This window comes from Aphelocoma coerulescens, chromosome 11, assembly GCF_041296385.1.
Source record: "Aphelocoma coerulescens isolate FSJ_1873_10779 chromosome 11, UR_Acoe_1.0, whole genome shotgun sequence".
In the NCBI taxonomy this organism is placed as follows: Eukaryota; Metazoa; Chordata; class Aves; order Passeriformes; family Corvidae; genus Aphelocoma; species Aphelocoma coerulescens.
Genome location: NC_091025.1, coordinates 13,517,583 through 13,536,411, shown reverse-complemented (window position 1 = coordinate 13,536,411; position 18,829 = coordinate 13,517,583). Strand labels below are relative to the sequence as shown.

Sequence of the window (18,829 nt, the reverse complement as noted above, 5' to 3'; positions counted from 1 at the left end):
AGAGCACATGCTTGTCCTGCTCAGTGACCTCAGAATGTCCTTTAGATACTTGTACTTTTGTCCTCACTAGTTCAGTTCAAGAATTTAGTTCTCATGTGGGTTGATCATTTTATCACGATTTAGGTGTCTTTAGGAATTTGCTTATTGCTCAGATACTCATTTAGTACATTTCTACAAGTGACAGACTTCTGGTTCTGAGTAAGTCCTTGCTTGTTTGCTGTGAATGTGATGTTGATCTGTCTGCATTTGCTGCTTTGTTGCCTGGGGAGAGGCAGTGGGGAAAATGTTATTTAAGGAAAAAGTACGTACAGCATGCTGCATGAAAAAGTCCTTAGTTTCAAAGCAGTAAGGGCTAGAGACATAGACTGCTCTTAATGAGAGACTTGTTATGAGTTTCTTAGATAATAATTTTGAATGCTACTTGTAATTCAGTTTTCTGAATTCTGCTTTTCTGTGGAAAAGGCTTTGCACTTCTCTAAAGTTTTGCTGCTTTGGTTTTACTTTTGCTGGGTTGCAGAACATGCCATTATGTTTCATTTATGTCTCATAATTTTTAATTTATGTATACTTTTCTGTACTTTCCTTTTTAAAATTATCTCTTGCACCATGAAAGCACGCCAAAATTTGAAATACAAGCAGTAAAATATAAACTTCATGATAAATCTGTGGAAGCTGTTGGTCTGAAAAAATCTGAGGCTATTGAAAAGTGCTTATGTGTTTTGTTTCACAACAAACTAATGGGTTATTTTAAGATGGCATTATAATCTTGTACGTAGCAATTTTGTTTTTTGTTGAGTCTCCTTTGCAGCATATTTCAATTTCTGTGTTATTGACCCAACTGTTTTATCTACAGCTTGTAGAATATTATGGGTTTGATTCAGAACAGAAGTTGACATCGTATCTATAATTCAAATTAACCTCTGTTAATTTTGCTAAAGTTTACAGTGTATTTACAGCTTCACCTTGAAGATACCTGTTCACATGATTAGTATAACTGTAAATAATTAGTATCAGTTGACTCAGTATTACCATTTGTTAAAGCTAATTTCTAATGGGAAATATGGGAATAGAAATTTACAAAACCAAACACACTTATTTGTTTTAAAACAATAAGATGTTCAAAGACAACAGTAGCTCATTGGCTGACCTGGAATCATGACAAGATATGAGATATGAATCTTGTCTAATGCTTAACCTGTATTTAAGTTGTAAGATCAGAATTAGTGACACACAGCCCTTGAATGTTTTTGTTATTTATAATAGGCGGGAGCACAGAATTCTACCTGGAATTTTGTCTTGGCTATATAAATATAATCTGATTATTAGAGGAGCTCAGAATGGTTTGAGAAGATTATTTTGAATCTCATTTAAAAAATAAACTCTACTTTGACTAGCTGTAGATATGAAGAATATAGCAAAATGATCTATTTCATATTAAATCCATCACTTAGACTCATGAGCACTGAGAATGTACTTCTCTAACTTTTCAGTTTGTTTTGAAAGATGACCGAAGTAAGATAATTTTTTTTATCGAATTTGCTTTTCTTGTCTCTAATGAGTCTGAGTTGTAACTGTTTGAATTGTAGCTGGTGTTTCTATTTGATCTGTTAGTTCAAATATGCCATGTCACATCAAGGAACCCTTGATTTATTTCCACATCTCTTGCAGATGGATTTGCCAAGCAAACAATTTTCTTAGAATTATTTAGATTATTTTTGGCATTTTGTATTTAGTGAGAAAAGTGCAATAGATCACATTTTTATTAACATTTCTAAATGTGTGCCTATTATACTGTATGCATCTACCCCCAAAATCAATATTTGTTGAAGATAGTTAAGATGACTGACAGGCTGGTTATTACTTCTGCCCTCCAGTGACTGTCCACATGGATTTTCCCGGCCATTCACTAACACTGGTTGATTTTGGCTTAAAAATGAACTGGCTTGAGACTGATACATAGATTAATGGATTGTGCTTCCTTTCCTCAAATTAGTGGTGTATAGATTATTTTACTTTCAAAAAAATATTTGTTTTATAATTGAGACACATACAACATGTATAAGAGTTTAGAGATTTGTTTACTTAAAAGATATTCAGAAAAATTATGCCTTTATTAACAATTGTGGTGAGAAAATAGAAATACAGGAAAAGCTTGAAATCTCTCAAGAGAATGTCTTTTCCTAAATCACCATATTAGAAACAAAAAAATTATTAAGAAACTTTAAAAGCTCTTTGAAATAATCCATAAAATAGATTAGGAAGTAAATACAATTTCAGTTAATCATGCTACTATTTACTGAGTCCTCAGTGGAGAAGTTGTGAAATATGAAAATCAGATTTAGGAAAAAAGTCAACTGGCAAATTGAACAAAACTTTTTTCTCCTGGAAAGGGCAGATCTGACAATAAGGTTATTTACATACACCAGAACAAAATCAATGAAGTAATTTTACTTTCTGTTTTCCCCTCTGTTGTATGCAGGTGTAATAAGTCATCTTGACTGGCTGAGCAAGGAGGAATCCTGGAGGCCGTGGGTCTTTCTCTTTATTTCTGAAGCTGTACATGTGGCGGCTCATGAACAGACTCCTTTTCTGGATTAATTTTCTGCAATCCTTTTTATGCTGAGTAGTTCGTTTAAAAAAATATTAATCATACCTTTCCTGAGATGCCCTTTTGCAGAGCAGTTTCCAAATTTCTCTCTATTAGACTCAGTAGAGCACAGTGACATTGGCCCCTCACCTTCTGATCACTGCTAAACTTTGCCAGTGGGGCTGACAGGCTCTGTATCCCTAAACTGCCAAAGGCTGTGGCTCAGTCCTTTCATGTGCATTTGGAACTGTTCTGAGAACTAAAGAGAAGGAGGCTCTGCCTTTCACTCAGGTGTCACAGATCTGTCCATCAAATAAGCAAAGGGGAGGGCAGACCTTCAGCAACTCTTGCTTTTGTTAATCAGTGAGGTTTGTAAGACATTATTGGCAAAAGAGTATTCTTAAATCATAGAAATGAACTTGTGAACAAGTGTTCTGGAAAAAGCCTGTTCCTGAGCTACTTTCTGTGGGTGTTGCCAAAATATTGTTTTTCACAATCCCAAGTGAGTTTGTGAAGACCAGATTTTGATACATTTCCCACTTAGCCAATTGCACAAAATCGAGTATTCACACAATTGTTAAGCTTTGCACAGGCTATTTTTAGATATATCATTCATTTCTTCAACCAATCTGGAGACAGACCCACATAAGAAACAGACAGTATTCCTTTAATACTAACATCTAATGTAACAAAAGATACTTGTTACTCTTTTCAAGCACATTCATATTAAATGGAAAGTAGGCCAAAGGGATGAATACCAAACTGGCTTTTTCTTAGTGTTTATAGGAAGCAACTGGAAAGAAAAGATATTCTGTGGGGGAGTTAAATGATATACACTGGATCAGTGCTCTGGTCCTGCAGGAGGTAGAACTTGTTCAACTGCCTGCAGGATGCTGAAGGAGATCATGAGGTTTCCCCACCTCTATTGATCATGTGCCAATTCTCTAAGGGCAGCAGTTATTTCAAAAAGATTTAGATGATGTCACAGGAAATAAAAGATTTCTCCTTTCCAACCAAAATTCTTTATATGCTGCAGAATACTTTAGTATCTTAACAGCACACAGTATATATTTTATGATGTGCTCCTTTTTTATGTGCAACTATTAAAGAGCAGAGTTTAGTTCTTCCTTTTGGCTCTTTTTTTCTTTCTCTAAAAATTAATCCAATTTGCATAAGGGTTTTCTTGTGCAGGTGTAGAGGGCAGGTTAATCAGTCTTACTAACTGATACAAGCTTTGACTACAAAATAAATTCAGCAATGTACCTTACAACATACTAAAGCTTGATCATAAAAATAATGCAAAGGTAACATCATCATTCCTTCCTTAGTTCTTTGAAGGTTTGATCTAAAATACTGCAAACTGCTAAAATTTATAAACTGTACAAAGTAAAATATCCTGTATTTCTGATTTGCCTGCTGGTGCTAAAAGTTATAGAGATTCCCTCTACATGTGGATGCCAGGAAAGGATCTATTTCACGTGGGTAGCTGGAAGAACAGTTGTGTCTTACAAATATATGGCACAGAAAGATTTCTCTTTATTTGTTTACTTTAAAATTTAGTCATGTTAAAATGGCAAAATAACATTGGACACTTTCACTAAAAAGGACAATGTGTAAGAAAGTGGACACATTTTTCCCCCCCTTTCACTGCATGCTCACAGCATCAACACTAAATTGCAATTACGGAAGTTTACATTTTTGCTTGAAATATTTCCCCTTCTCCAAAAGAAATCTGTATTTAATAATGTTTCTCCATAGATATCTTTGGATGTTTCTGTACTGCCCAAACTGCATTTTGAGAACTGAAATAGTGCTTTGATCCCATGCTTTGAATCTTTCAAAGGGACAAATCCTCACCCACTGTGCATCTGTGCCCCTCCCCTATGCATTGTTTACTATTGTCACCACTGGCAGTTCCAGAGCTACTTTGTGAGTATGGGACTGTTTCCTCAGTGTGATTGTAATTCTTAGTTTTTAATTTAATGTGTCTTGGGAACCAGTTTCCTTTACCAGAATCAGTTCAAAGACAGTCCAGCAAAAGAGGAGGGAGGAAGAGGGGATAAATACTAAGGCTAGTCATGTTTTAACTAAAAATATTGGACTGTCGTGCCTGGGGAAGCCGTCAGAAACAAAGCTGATACTTTCATAATGACTTCTTTAAGGTAGCAAGTCATCGCTTCAGCCTTTTCCTTGTGTCTTTTGAATCAGATGAAGTTGCCAATATCCATTCTTCTTTGTCAGACATTTTACTTATTCTGAAGTCTAAAAGACTGTTTGCTGTCATTATTTAGGAATTGGTTTTATTATCATCTCATATGTATTCGATTTATTGAGAGGATGCTCAAGCACAGAGTGTCTCATCTGCTTGATCTGCCATATTTTTTTTCTGAAACTGCTGAAAATCTGGAACTAAAACATTTGCTGTTCTTGAACCTACTGCTTATTATTATATATAGTTTATTTCTGAGTGGTTTTTCAACATTGTTGGATAGATATGGTGATCTACAAAGGAAAATAAATACTCAGTTTAGGATGTTATATACAGCATGCCAAGCAGGAAATAAAGAAAGAAATGTATGCCTGATCTAAAACTTCAGAAGGGAATCATTCACTGAAGATGATGTGCTGCTTGTTGGAAATGAGGAAACTCAATTTACATAAAGACAGTTCTGCTTTTAGGTTCTTTGGTTCTGGGCTATCAATTATGTGGCACAGGAAGTCTGGTGTTCTGATGCTGGCAGTGGTTTCAAGTAAACTTTTTAGGTGCTCAGAAGCACCTAAATTCTGGAACTGGATGCTTGGTATCTCAAATGGAGTAGCAGCACAATTTATAACAGCCTTCTGTGAGCACTGTATGGTCTGGCTAAAGGCTGTAAGGCAGATATATCATGCAGATGCTTGAATATTGACTATCTCATTGCGCTTTATAAGAGGAGGAGATAGCAATATAAGAATAAGGGTTTTAGCTTAACTGATTATTTTCTCAGTAATCAGCTGGTTTTTTTTGGTAGTTACTAAGAGAAAAGCTGTCCTACTGAATCAGTGTGGATTTCAACATGGATCTGTAGCAGGGAAAATTTCTATTTGCTCCTTTGTATGACAAGCATTACAATTCTTTAATCTGTCATTGAGCAGCTAATTACAAAAAAAAAGGTACTGGAGTTTCTTATCCAGACAGCAAGAATTTGCAGTCCTATTTAGCAAAGATGGAAACTGCAGCAGAAGTATGAGAAGCAGAGAAGTGCCAGACAGAGGGGAGTTGTATCGTTCTTCAGTCTGCTGGAACAAATTTTCTCTGACATCAGATTCCAACACTGGACTGACTGGGACCTGAAGAGCTGCTTCATTGTAGGGGCATGTGCTGCTTGTTAGATAAGTTTTTTGGAGACAGTAACTTAAACCCAAGTATGGTCTCATAAAATCAATGTGGTATCTCTTCTTTTTGGACTGGATTTTGACTTTGGGCTGTCCAGGCTAATACTATTATTTTTAGAGTGACCAGAGGATCTGAGTCAGCCAGCACATGAGCCAAGGTGAAATACCCCAGGAGGCAGAGACATTTAAGGATATGGCCAAGAAAAAAGTTCCTAATGTTGTAAATGATACTTTAAAGCAGAGCTTTCCATCGGTTGTCTCACCTGGAAGTTGGACAGAACATGTAACCCACAGGGGTGGAAGCAAGAGGAATTGATGTCTTCTAAGTGTTTACTGGCTGCTTTGGAAGTTTTTCACCTACCATTTCCATGGAGTGCAATGAGAGTAGAATTTAAAAGTATACTTTCTGTGACGTATGCATGATTAATACATAATTATTCTTGTTAGCATTAACTTAAGTATTTTAAATGGTCTTAAGATCAACTGTGCTGTAAAATTTCTTCTATGGAAGGCTCTGGATGATGGAACTGTTTTTCTTTTCTCAAGAATGAATAAGCATTTCTGGAATACTGATAACCTAGAAATTGTTAGTTCTGTTTTTTTGGCTTGAAGCTTTCCTAAAAAGTGGCATCCTTGTGACCCTACCCTTGGCATGTGCCTCCTTTATAACATTTGAACTTGTTGACCAATTTCAAACAAATCTGGCATGAGTGAAAGTCACAGAGATTGGGTATCTTCACGTTTCATGAAAATGAGTGTTAGATATTGGAGAGAGAGAGAACTGTTGTCATATCCTTACCCAAGGAAGACAACAAAATTAATCTTTGGTTAGACATCAGAGACTCTGCATAAACTCACCCTTGAGACAGAAATCTCAACTATGATATTGGACTGTGATAGTTTTGAGGCTCAGAAAATAATCAGATGTGGTTTGGGGTTTTTTTTTTCCCTTCCAGCTGAAAAGAGCATCCCTATACTTTGAACTGGAATAACTTCAGACATTAAAAAAAAAAAAATTAAAAATGCAATTAGAGCTATGATGAGAGCACTCAGGTCTAATTTAGAACAACCTGGACTGAGCATGAAATTGCTCTAAAAATAGCAGGGCACTTAAAAAGCTGGAAGGGGTGCATGGGGAAAATACAGATTTACATAGTTAAAAGATTAAATGAGTAAAGATGGGGATTTGCTGCCATCATTTTTGTTGCCACTTCATCGCCTAGAGAAGAAAGGGATGAGGACTTTACATATAGTTTGGAGTTTAAGGAATGATTTGTCATCCCTGAGTTACCATAGTATCTGGTTTCCCTGGTAACCAGTGACCATGGAAGGGACACTAGGGAAGCTGAAGGCTGGTTATATATTTATTTTTTTGAGAAGGTAAAAGAGAGAGAGAGAAGGGTCAGAGAGATTTTTGTGTGTGTGAGAAGAGAATGTGAGAAGAGTGCTGGAGGATAACAGCTGGGAACAGGTTTTGTCTGAAATGGAATTTATAGATTTCAGTGCAAGGAGTTAAGTAGTTTAAAGGAAAAGATTGGTAGTGAGAAACAGAAATTCTGATTAACAAATGAGGAGAAGAAGAGCTATAAGGCTGTCTTCCTGAGATACTGGAGGTTGTGTTAATACAGGTGATACAAGGTGTGATTTGACCAAATTTCCTCTTTGTCATGGTAGCACTGGACTGGTCCTTTCTGTGTTTGGGGCTTTACAAACAGAGAACCAATCTACTTGTATCATAGACAACATGTTTTTTGCTAATCCAGAGGATTGTTTTGGTAATTCTTGTGGCTGACTGTCCAATGGTTCCCAGAATGGAAATTTAAGGAGATCCTTTTAGTGTTTCCTTATGGCCTGCTGCAGAACTATCAACAGACAAGTATGGCAGATTATAACAAGGAGGGTTCTCAATGAGTGTTTGTTTGTTTGCTGATTTCAACAATAAGAACATTGCTGATATTCCCTTTTGCTTTTAAACTTATCTATTTCATGTTCAGAAAGCCTTTTGAGAGATGCCACACTGCAACAGACACCCAGTGCAACAAACACTCCTGGGCAGCTTTGGGTTTGATATTTAGTGAAAAGCAAAGGAAGGCAGTAATTGCTTTCATCCTTTAGACTTGTTGACACTTAATCAGAGCTCGGATTTCCAGGGAGGAATTATTCAGGCTTGGGGAATTTTTGACACCTCTACATTAGTAAAATATTTTTTTAGACATTTTAATATTCTTATTCCACAAAGGCCTGCTCATGTCAGAGAATCTCTTACAGCAAATTCCCACAAATGCATGAGTGGCTCTGCTGCACTAGTTCCAGTGTCTGAGGCAGTGTAAATGGAAACATAATTCTGTTTTCTCCTTGTGTTTTATCCATGATCCACATTTGTTTGATTTCTTCATTTGTAGGGCAATTTTCAGGTACTTCACTGGACCAGCTTCTCCCTATCCTTAAATCTAAACAATACAAAGGCTTATATATAAGAATACTAAACTTTATCATGTGTAAAGTCTTGTTTATGGCTCAAATAGTAAATTTCTGTCTTTAATATCCTCTTTTATTTCTTTGCACATAGGCCAGATGGTAGGAAACAGATGATTTTACTAGCTGGATAATTTTAAGCATGTGATTACAATGTTGTGAGTAAATACATCATTTTACTATCTTTCATTACTGAACTTGTTGATGTTCCATTCAGTCAAAACAGTAAATAAATTTTTTTTTCAGAGGTTTTCCTTGTAATTTTATTTTCAAGATGATTTAAAATACCAAAAAGGCCCTTTTTAAAATGTCTTCTAAGGCAGAGATTTTTAGGAAAAAAAGAAAGATAACATGGCGTGTATGAGCCCTTAAATTAATTGAGTTGAATTGGCTCTGGATTTGACCCTTAAGTTCAAGGTTCCAGACTATCAGTAACTATGATGTGATGATGTAAATATCCCGAGCATTTCAGTAGCCTACAGAACACCTTAATTCACCAGAGCAGAAGGCTTCTGTAGTAGTGAAATACTACTCTGAGTTTATTCATAACTAATAAATTACCAACTACCATTAATTTAGATTAGTAATTCTGGTGACTTTAGTAGATTTAGAGTATATGAAGGTAGAAAGAGGTTTTATATTCTGATTCTTCAGATTTATTGTGCTTGTATTCCCTTTTATTTGCCAAGATAACTCAAAATATTTGTTTCCAAATACAAGTTCAGATTCCAAAATTCTCTGAATTTTTCCTATTTATCGTATTTTTCATTTTGATTGCATTTTTCCCTCTGTTTTTTCAAAAGGATATCTCTGTTTTGATCCTCATTTGCATAAGTACAATGTCAAATGTACACATGCAAACGGGGTGGTTACATCTGCATGCACACCATCATGCATGCAGTCCCTCTTTGCATTCGCAGGCAGGCAAGAGCTAAAATGCAAATACAAGTGAGTCTCAGTATGTCACGATTCTCATTCATGTGACAGCAAAGGAGAATTTTATAAATGCACTGGAAGGTGTTTAAGGGGAGCCTTCCCAGCCTAATAGGCTTGAACCAACATCATGGGCCGATTAAGTGAAAGAATCTATTGGTCCCAAGCACTGCCTCGTTATTCCCCAAAAGCATTTTTTTTTGTGTGCAGGAATAAATTGGTTCCCTTATAGAAACTTCTTTCTCAGTAATATTTGTGCTTTGACATGAAGCAAGTTTTTCAGACAATGCATCTCTGCAAATTCTACACTTTGGTGCCCACAGCCAGAGTTCAGCACTCCCACCTTGGGGGCTGAAGAGATCCAAGTGCCACCTCCATGTGGCAGAAGTGAGTCCTGGTAGCCGCTCTGGGTACCAAGGCCACTCCTTGGGTGAGCCCAGGCTCATGAAGCAGCCCAGGCTGGGTCTGTATGAGAGGGGAAAGCCACTCCTCCCACCTCAACCCTACAGTGACACACATACTGTCCTCCTTTACTCAATAATGGGAAATGTTGGTGATCCTCCTGTGCCAGAGTCTCATTCTTTCCAGTAAGGTGGTATCCACTCTGATCAGAGGTAGGAAGGTTTTCAGCAAAGAGATTCCCTCCCACCTCCCTGACATTTAAGGTAAAATCTCCCTTTCCTCAGGCAGAAATACTTGTGTCTGGCTTTGTTGATAGGCACCAGATAGCTTCCAGTTACTACATGAGCTACATGTTCTAACCACCTTCTTTAAAAAACATACAGCAATGTTTTATCATAGCTAGTCTTCCTAAAACATGTCTGTCTTGTTAAATATTATCCCTTTCATGCTGCTGAAAAATATTTTATTAAAAATATGACTTATTTAACAGGTAATATGTCTAAGTTATAATTTCCTTGGTAGAAAGCTTCTTTCCTTTATTTTTCTTTCAATATTCAAATACAAGTGAAAAAAAAACCCCAAATCCCCCAAACCATAATTGCCTAACTCAAAGGCCAACACAGAATACAATTTTGAGGAAAATCTGCCATGAAAAAAAAATAGAACATGTATTGGAAAGGACAGAATTCAGTTAAAAGGTTGCCAGTGTACAAATTTTGCTACTTGTTCATAAATAGTAATCTAATTTTCTGTTCTGTTTTGCTGACATATTCCAAAAATCTCTATCAGAAGGTGCTTTGTTGACCTTACCCTTACTTGCTAAATTTTACAAGCACAGTGGTAGTTGCTTCCCTTGAAAAAGATATTGTTGCCAGTAATCATTGCTGAGTGCAACCTCATCTATCCCATATATGACAATAAAATTGGCCTTTTCAAAAAAAAAAACAGAAAAAAAGAAGAGGAAAGAGAGGAAAAAAAAAAATACACTGATATTCTGACTCTCATAGTTTAGCAAAAAGAAACAACTTTTTTTCACAACCCTACCCTCAAAAGCCCACCTGCAGCTTGTTAAATAAATGCCTGGTGAAGCCACCACCCCCAAAAACCACCACAAGGATCCAGGTGTTGGCCATTTGTGCTAACGATTTGTAAGTGAATCCCATCAAAAGGGTGACTCAGTAGACTGAGGTATTTGAAGAAGCTTGGGAGGGAAGATGCTGGTAATCTTCTCCTGCTAGAGCACGTTTGCCCAGAAGGTTACTAATTGCTGTGCAAAATTTCTCTAGAGATTTAGAAGGTGTTGGTAATTGGTAGAAAGATATTAATTTATTTTCTGGGGTGAGATGCCTTCTGAGGTAAGAAATAAGTTTTATTTAACAGGAGTAAAAGTTAAGTAAAAACTGGGAGGAGGGGAGGGAGAGTATCCTAGGAAAGTATGATGTAATAACATTTTTACTGTTTTCCCTGCAAATAGGCAGGAAAGTTGTACTAACGATTTGCTAGAAATGCTTTAATGTCTCTTGCTGTGCACAATTATCTTGTGAAGGTTGGTTTTTGTGTCCCAGGAGGCTGCAGAAGTGGTGTGTGCCTTTACCATCTCACATCAATCAGAAAGTTGAAGTGGTCATACAGTTTTTTTTAGACACGTCCTGACTGCTTATATTAAAAACTAAGACTAATTGCTATTCATTTAAAGGTGCATATCTCCATATTCCTAAAAGATGAACTCTTTTTAAAGGAAAGATATCACTAAATGCAGGTGGCAAGTCAGCACAACCCTGTTGTGTGAGTATCTTCAGAGCTGCTTTGTTTTATGCTGTCTTTCCTGAGGAGATCAATAATGGATGGCTGGCATAATTCTTTCACAACTCAGAAATGAGAAAGCCTAAATGCATTTCTTTAGGGCAGGCATGTTTTTCATCCTGAGCTGAAAAGCCTGTAATTGAGTGAGGTTTATAAGTGTGATTGCAATTGGTGTGTGTTCCTATCTGATGTGCCTGAGAAAGGTTCCACTGGCATTTACCTGACTCTTAGGAATGTTGACCTCATCTCCCAGGCTGGCCAGGATGTGAAATGTCTGTGCTAGGAGACACATGTACAGAATAAATCTTAGAAGCATTGCGTTTCAGCTTATGATTGTGTTGGTAACTTCCTCAAAGTTTACTAGTTCTACCTAATTTGCATGTGCTGTAACTTTAAAAAGGAAGTAAAGCTGAGAACAGGGATGCATCCCCTTGCAAAGTTGACTTATATTTGTATCTTCCTGGTGAAGTGATTTGAAACATTTTATCAAGCTCCCCATTGGTAAGAACATGGGAAAACTGGAGGGCTTCTTTGACTGGACTCTGCTGCTACTCACGGGTCTAAAAAATCGGGAGGACTGTGTATCTTTAAATGATTTGTCAGTATGGACATCCTTAGAGTATAGGACTCTAAAGTACAGTTCCTATTATTTGTCAATACCAGCAGGTTTTAGGTCGCCAATCACTCATACAAATGAAAATGTACCCCGAGGAAAGCAGCTGGAACAAAGAACTACAGGTTCAGTGTGAATCCAAAGTCATAACTGTACCCCAGATCCTTCTCTCAAGGAAGCTGTCCTTTTAACCACTTTAAATACCTGCCCTTTCTCCAGGAAGCCCCTGTGGCACAGCTGGTCTGTGCTGTGGACAGGATACTGACTGTGCTCCTACCAAATGGGCACTCACAGGGCCAGAGCATTTTCCAGAGCCAGGCAGACTTGCTGCTCTTGCCTGAGGGGATTTTATTTTATTTTATTTTACCTTTGGAGGGCTTTCTGTAGTGTATTTACAACATATTCTCCAGAATGGTTCAGGTATGCGGAGGCATTACAGTGGGTGTAAGACAGCCTGACACTGTTGAATACTTTGTCCTGTCTTCTGATTTTGCCCATCTTTTTAATCAGATTAGTAGTCTGCTTTGCACTGTGTGCATCACAGAAGTTTCTTGGAAAAAAACAACAGAATTCTGTAATTTAATGCATTGTTTTCATCTGTTGTTTTGGAAGGCTGTGGGTAAGACAATTTGGTTTACAGCACGTGTGAAATGCTGTTGAAATATGGACTACAGATGCACTAGTGTAAAATAGTTCTTTTCATAATTAATTACTATTGCTGAGAGAAGGGAAAATACAACTGTGATTAGCATTTTTGAGGGGCTGGTTGGGCTTTTCTGTTGTTTGTCAAAGGAAGGTGTGGTTCTGGGGGTGTCATGGGAGTTCTGGCTGATGTCACAGTGGTGTTTTGTGTGGCTGAGAGGGGACTGCCAGATGCAAAATGATGTTGAGGGTCCTGTGGGTCCCACTTGTCCCTGCTCAGCTGTGGGGTCTCTGTGGAGCAGCTCCATGTGGGACAGGGCTGATTCCAGATATTCTGGAGCATGCCAGCACAGGACACAGCTGAGCACCTCAGCAACACCAGTGGTGCCTCTGTGGGAATGTGTTTAGAAGAGCAGAAAATGCTGGACAAATGCAGGAGGGGGGAAGCAAAAGACCAGGGAAAAAGCAGAAGGAACACCACTAAGAGGCATGTCATCAATGTGTACTTCTGTGATTGAAGGTGATGTGTTGCTGTTAGTTGCACATGTAGAACTTTATCTCCAGAAATAAAATAACCCCCTAAATGCTGTAAATCAGCACCACTTGTGAAATCCACAGTATGTCTTCCTTGCTGTGTGAACTCAGTTCTGTTGGAAGCAGTATTCCCGTGTTTGTTTTGATACACAGTGGAAATAAAGTACTAGTTCTCTTACCCACAAATATGCTATGTGTTTGTGAATTGAGTTTCAAACTCTTTTATCAACACTGATTGCTGCCTGGGGAAATGATTCCAATATATCAAAGCCTGAGAGAAAAGAAAGCCAAGGGTAGCTGGATATTTCAAAGCAGAATAAAAAATGAGCATTAGCATTCATGACAAGTAAAAGCAATTTGTAGTACAGAGGTAGGCATTGTATTAAATAAATGCATTTAAAATATTGCATGTAAATGAAGTAGATGTCTGAATTTAAGAAGGAAGAGCAAGTGTTATGCATCAGTGTTTAATCAGGTATTTGTAAGTAGTAAGAGACTTAATTTAAAAATAGGATTACCTGTAATTCACTCTGAATACTTAAAAAGTTTTTCTTTATCGGAATGAGTCACATTTACTTCTATTGAGCAACATTTTATTCTTAAAATAGGTTTCTTCATTTGCTCTACCTATAACACAAAATAGTATTCAGTGCTAGAAACACTGGGAAAATATTCCTAGCAGCAAAATAGAGACAGAAAAAGGGGTATCATTCACGTTCTTCATTATGGTATGACAAGGTCAGCCTCCTAGAAGAGGTGAAAAGTAGTTTGAGTGCCAAATTGAATGACACTCACCATTTAATTTTTTTCCTCAAGCATTTATTTTCAGCTCATGAGTACATCTATTGTGTGTTTTCCTGTTTTCTAATGGAGATGTGGCAATGTCATGAAAAAGGCATTTCTAGACACCCTTAGTCCTTAGTGTCAATTAGATAATTTTGGAAGCATGAGTTTGTCTTATATAATGGTAAAATAGCTACAAATGAAGCAAAATACAGAAAAGTAATCCTTTATAAAAATAAATTAAATTATTGTATTGCTTGCACGATTTTAGGATGTGGCTAGACTACATTCCTGTTTTGTTTTATACATTTTGGGTGTTTAGAAGGAGATGAGCTAAATCTGGTCCTTTTAACATGTTGCATAATAGGTATTCACTTGAAAGGAAAATGCTTTATCTTTGAATGCTTCTGGGATATTTTTAATTTAAAAGACATTAATTACTTGCAGATCTTAAGAGACAGCAATGGTTTCCACCATAATGTAGCTGCTATTTGAGATATGTTCACCATTTTTATTAGATTCCAGTGTTGAACTTTATTTAACCAAGAACCCTGGGGTTTACTTGGTGACATACAAAATGTGTGTTCATGCCTGTGTGTGAGATTTAAACAGGCAGCCACTTTCTCTTTTCAAACAAAGGACACCCATAACAGCAACGTGTGAAGCACTGTATTCAGACTTTGTTTCCAGGGTTCAAACCTCTGTATGCAATTGAGAGAATTTCAGTATTGCTCTCTAACTGGCATTTCCATTTTTGTAAAACCTCTTCAGATTGCTCAAAAAGCACACCTGTCAAAACTACACATTTTGGTGGCAAAAAGATTTTGAAGCAGAAAATCTTTTGTGGTTTGGATGATTCCCCAGCTTTAAAGCCCAGTAACACAACATGAAACACACCAGCATTAGAATAGTTTGCAAGTTGATTTCAATCAACCTGTAAAACATACTTTTTAATAGGGGGGGAAAAAAAGGTAAAATATTTTTAAATTCCATCTGAGCAATTCTGAAAGCTTTTGTTTTAGTGGTGTGAAAGCACACATGGCTTAACTGCCTTGAAAATAAGAGCAAAGTAAGGCAGACTCAGGTCCTATTTCAGTCAATATGGTAGTGATCCTGTGGACCTCAAACTCACTGTTTAATGCATAAAATTACAAATAAAGTCATTAAGCGTTGACACCTTTTAAAAAAAAAAGTTTGTGTTGGTAACTTAAACATGAAGTAGAACTGTCAGCTACAGAGGTGTAGCTGTGTGATGCTATGACTTCAGTGTGTCCTGGGGAACCTGTTATGCCTGTCCTGCTGCTTGAAGGCTTGAGTTGTAAAGCTGGCAACTTTCAGTATCTTATTTCAATCAGCATTTGATCCTCAGACACTCTTATAAACACAGCTCATCTGTTACCTGGACTTTATCATTTTGTCTGGTCTCAATTTACTGCATGTTTGTATGATACATGGCACTCACTTGTGAATATTCTTTTTTTCAGATGAAGAACAAATTGACAAGAAGTTTGTGGTGAAAGTTATGACACTTTAAAGGACGTATGATCTGCTGTGCTTTTCAAAATCCCCAAATAGGTAAGACACAATCAAATTTTATTCTAGATTCAGTTTTGCCAGTCAGGCACCATTACAATTTGATAGGCATGATGTGATACAATGAAACCTGAATGACATAACCTACTGTGACATATCTGATAAGCCCATGTAGAAATTTAATAAGCATTTCCAATAAGTTTTCTGTACTTGGCCTGTTGTGTCCCCAGCCATGCTGCAGTGTTCTGTCAATCTTTAGGTCAGGTATTTTGGCCTTAAGCATCACAAAATGTAACAGTTTGCTTATTCATGGAAAGTCCCACAGGTGTTTCCGTGTACCCTTCCTGGACGTTCTGGATGTGAATAATGTTGCAACTGTATAATTATTCCAGTGTAGGCACGTGTACATCATTGTACATGGTCAGTAGAGAAGCTGCTGAATATATGGAATCACTTAACCTACTTACATATAATTTGCCTAACACTGATATACTGTGTTGTGGCTAGCTATGACCTAGTTGGCTTCTTTCTGAAGTTTTTAGTTGTTGAAAAAAAAAAAAGACAAGACACAGCTCCGGGGTTTCTTTCCTATAATTTATCATGACAGTGGCTTACTCAAAGAATTAAAAGAAAGGTATCTCCTCATCTACTCCTTTGGATTTACATTCCTGCTGCCATGAGAGGATTCTCTTCTAATTCAATGAAAGCCAGTTGGTGCAGCTAAACTCCCAAACCTCCTAAAGTGGCATTTAATACATAAAATTAACAGAACATAAAATACTTTTTAAAAGAATTCTTCACACTAACCCTTCAGCCAGATATCAGTTATGCCTCGGCCTCTTTTCTAACTACTTAAATTTAATTATTTGGAATCCAGAATTTTTATGTTTCTGAAGTCATCTAATTCTTGTGATTTCAGTGGGAATTGGCAGGCTCACCAATGTAGCTCATAATTAGAATGTATTTATTATATCTGCATTACCTTCTTATTATATAGAAAAACATATTAATATTGCATATCATGAAGTATTTGCAAATATTATTTCTAAGAACTTTAGCTAAAAGCCTTGTAAACAATTTAAATTCTTTAAAACAACAAATAGTGTAATTTACAGCACTTATGAAAGAATTGCTTTTACAGCCTGGGACAAAACTGTTACATGGTCTATTCCAAACCAGCCCATGTAAATGTTTGCTAAAAATGGACTGGGCTATGGAAACCAGAAAGCAATTTTCATGTATTACTTACTTTTCCATTTGAAATATGGACCAAAACCTCATAAATTAATTTACTATGCTCATATCATCTTCTCCCAAAAAAACTTCCATATGTAAACCACTGTCACAAATGTCATGTGTGACATGGATATACCAGCCTGTTCTGCAAAAATAAGAAACTCTTATCTCCATGTGATTCCAACTTTGAAGGTGACTTATGCTTTCAAAATAAGTGTCCACAGAGTCACTCTGCATTCATATTTCATCTGAAATTCTTGCCCTTTATTATGGAATAACTTCATTGATGAAGGGCATTCAAATAACTGAAGTCCTGAAGTGTGCTGGTTAAAGACAGGAATAAACTGTCCCCTGCTCCTGTATAGTAGGAACACTGCAACTGCTCAGCCTCACAAGCCTGACATATCTGGAATATCAAACCTCCATGCTCGTCTCTGCACAGACCAGGGACAGCAGAGGTGAGCACTGTAACCTTTATTGCAAGTAGCCAGATGGTCCTGTTATTTCAGTCTCCTGAATAGATAATAGGTAGCTCAGGAAAGAAGTTCTTATTGTCAGCTGAGATGTAATAGTTTCTGGACACACTGTTTAATATCACTGTTTAAATCTGTTCTTATTGCTTTAGTTTCTATGTAAAATAATTTTCTTAGACACACTAGATTATACAAGCTAAGTGTAAATAAAAATATTGCATGCTATTGAATCATGGGAATACTAATAGTCTATGTTTTTCAGGAAATAAGCCTCAGGTATAAATAGTGTGATCTGGTATTATATTTAATGTAGTTATTTGTCATTATAAAGCGTTTCTGAGGTATTTTACTTGACAAGCAAGCTCTGCATTAAATTTAGGAAATTTGACATATAAATTTATAGGGAAGAAGAAGCAAAGACAGAATACAGGTTACAATAGGCTCCAAAAGAGATTTGGGGATGTATGTTGCTAATGAATACAAATCTTTGTAAGTTACATTGAATGGTTGCATTCAGCAAGTCCAAAAATATTTTATTTTGAAACCTGTAGCTGTATTCATCTGTTTCAAATCTCTAGCTGTGTTTTTGTCCATTTTCTACCTATCTGTTCTCTGTTGTACTTGTGTTTTTATGCTTAGGCCCATGAGGATATCCAGAGGTAGTGCTGTGGCAGAGCTTGCTGAAACCTCTACCAGCTCACTGATGCTCACTCATTTTAATTTCTTCTCTCTTCCTTCCTCTTGCCTTTCAAACCTTTGTTCAATGAACAGTCCAGAGATGCTTTGCTAGTTATTTATATTAGATGTGCTGACTACCATCAAAATTAAAAAAGTGGTTAACCATTCACCAAAGACAAAAAAGAGTTGCAGAAATTAAATTAGGATTTAACTGGTCAAGAATGGGCCAAATTCATAGAATGCACTGGCTTGGAAGGGACCTTAAAGATCATTTAGCTCCTGCCATAAACATTGATTCTGTAAGTAGCTTCTCTAAGGCTGCCCACTTCTTGAACTGCTTAGTTCACAACTCCTCCTTTACTCATAGAGACAGACAGTTTCACAGTGCTGTTTTAGTGAATCGAAACCTCTTGGTAACACAGTTGAGGTGGAGTAATCCTACAGCAAGATGTTTAATTTTATGCATCTAGTAATGCAATACTTCAGAGGGTAATTGTGCTTAGGAACCACTCAGTCTGTCTGGAAGGAGACACATAAGAGAAATGCTCACTGACTGGGATGATGGGATAATTGCACAATGCAGGAGGATTTTCTATAGTTCAGAAAGAAATCCACTATTATTGCCACTGGCAAGAGACTTGGGAGACTTGAGATACTTGAGAGAGAAATGTGTATCTTCCCACCATTCCAAGAATAGATTTGTGCTCATACAGCTGAATTGCACTTTGGGTATGTTCCCTCTCCTTTTTTCACCCCAGAAGG

General features: G+C 36.9%; 1 long non-coding RNA gene across 4 annotated transcripts in view; it reads left to right on the top strand.

Annotated features, from left to right (window-relative positions):
* Positions 1-10,975: 10,975 nt before the first annotated feature.
* LOC138117091 (uncharacterized) overlaps positions 10,976-18,829 on the top strand; it is a 122,057-nt gene continuing 114,203 nt past the window's right edge. For all 4 annotated transcript variants that reach the window (XR_011154501.1, XR_011154502.1, XR_011154503.1 and 1 more), the window contains exons 1-2: positions 10,976-11,127; positions 15,632-15,722. This is a non-coding gene — a long non-coding RNA (uncharacterized lncRNA). The remainder of the gene's footprint in view (positions 11,128-15,631; positions 15,723-18,829) is intronic.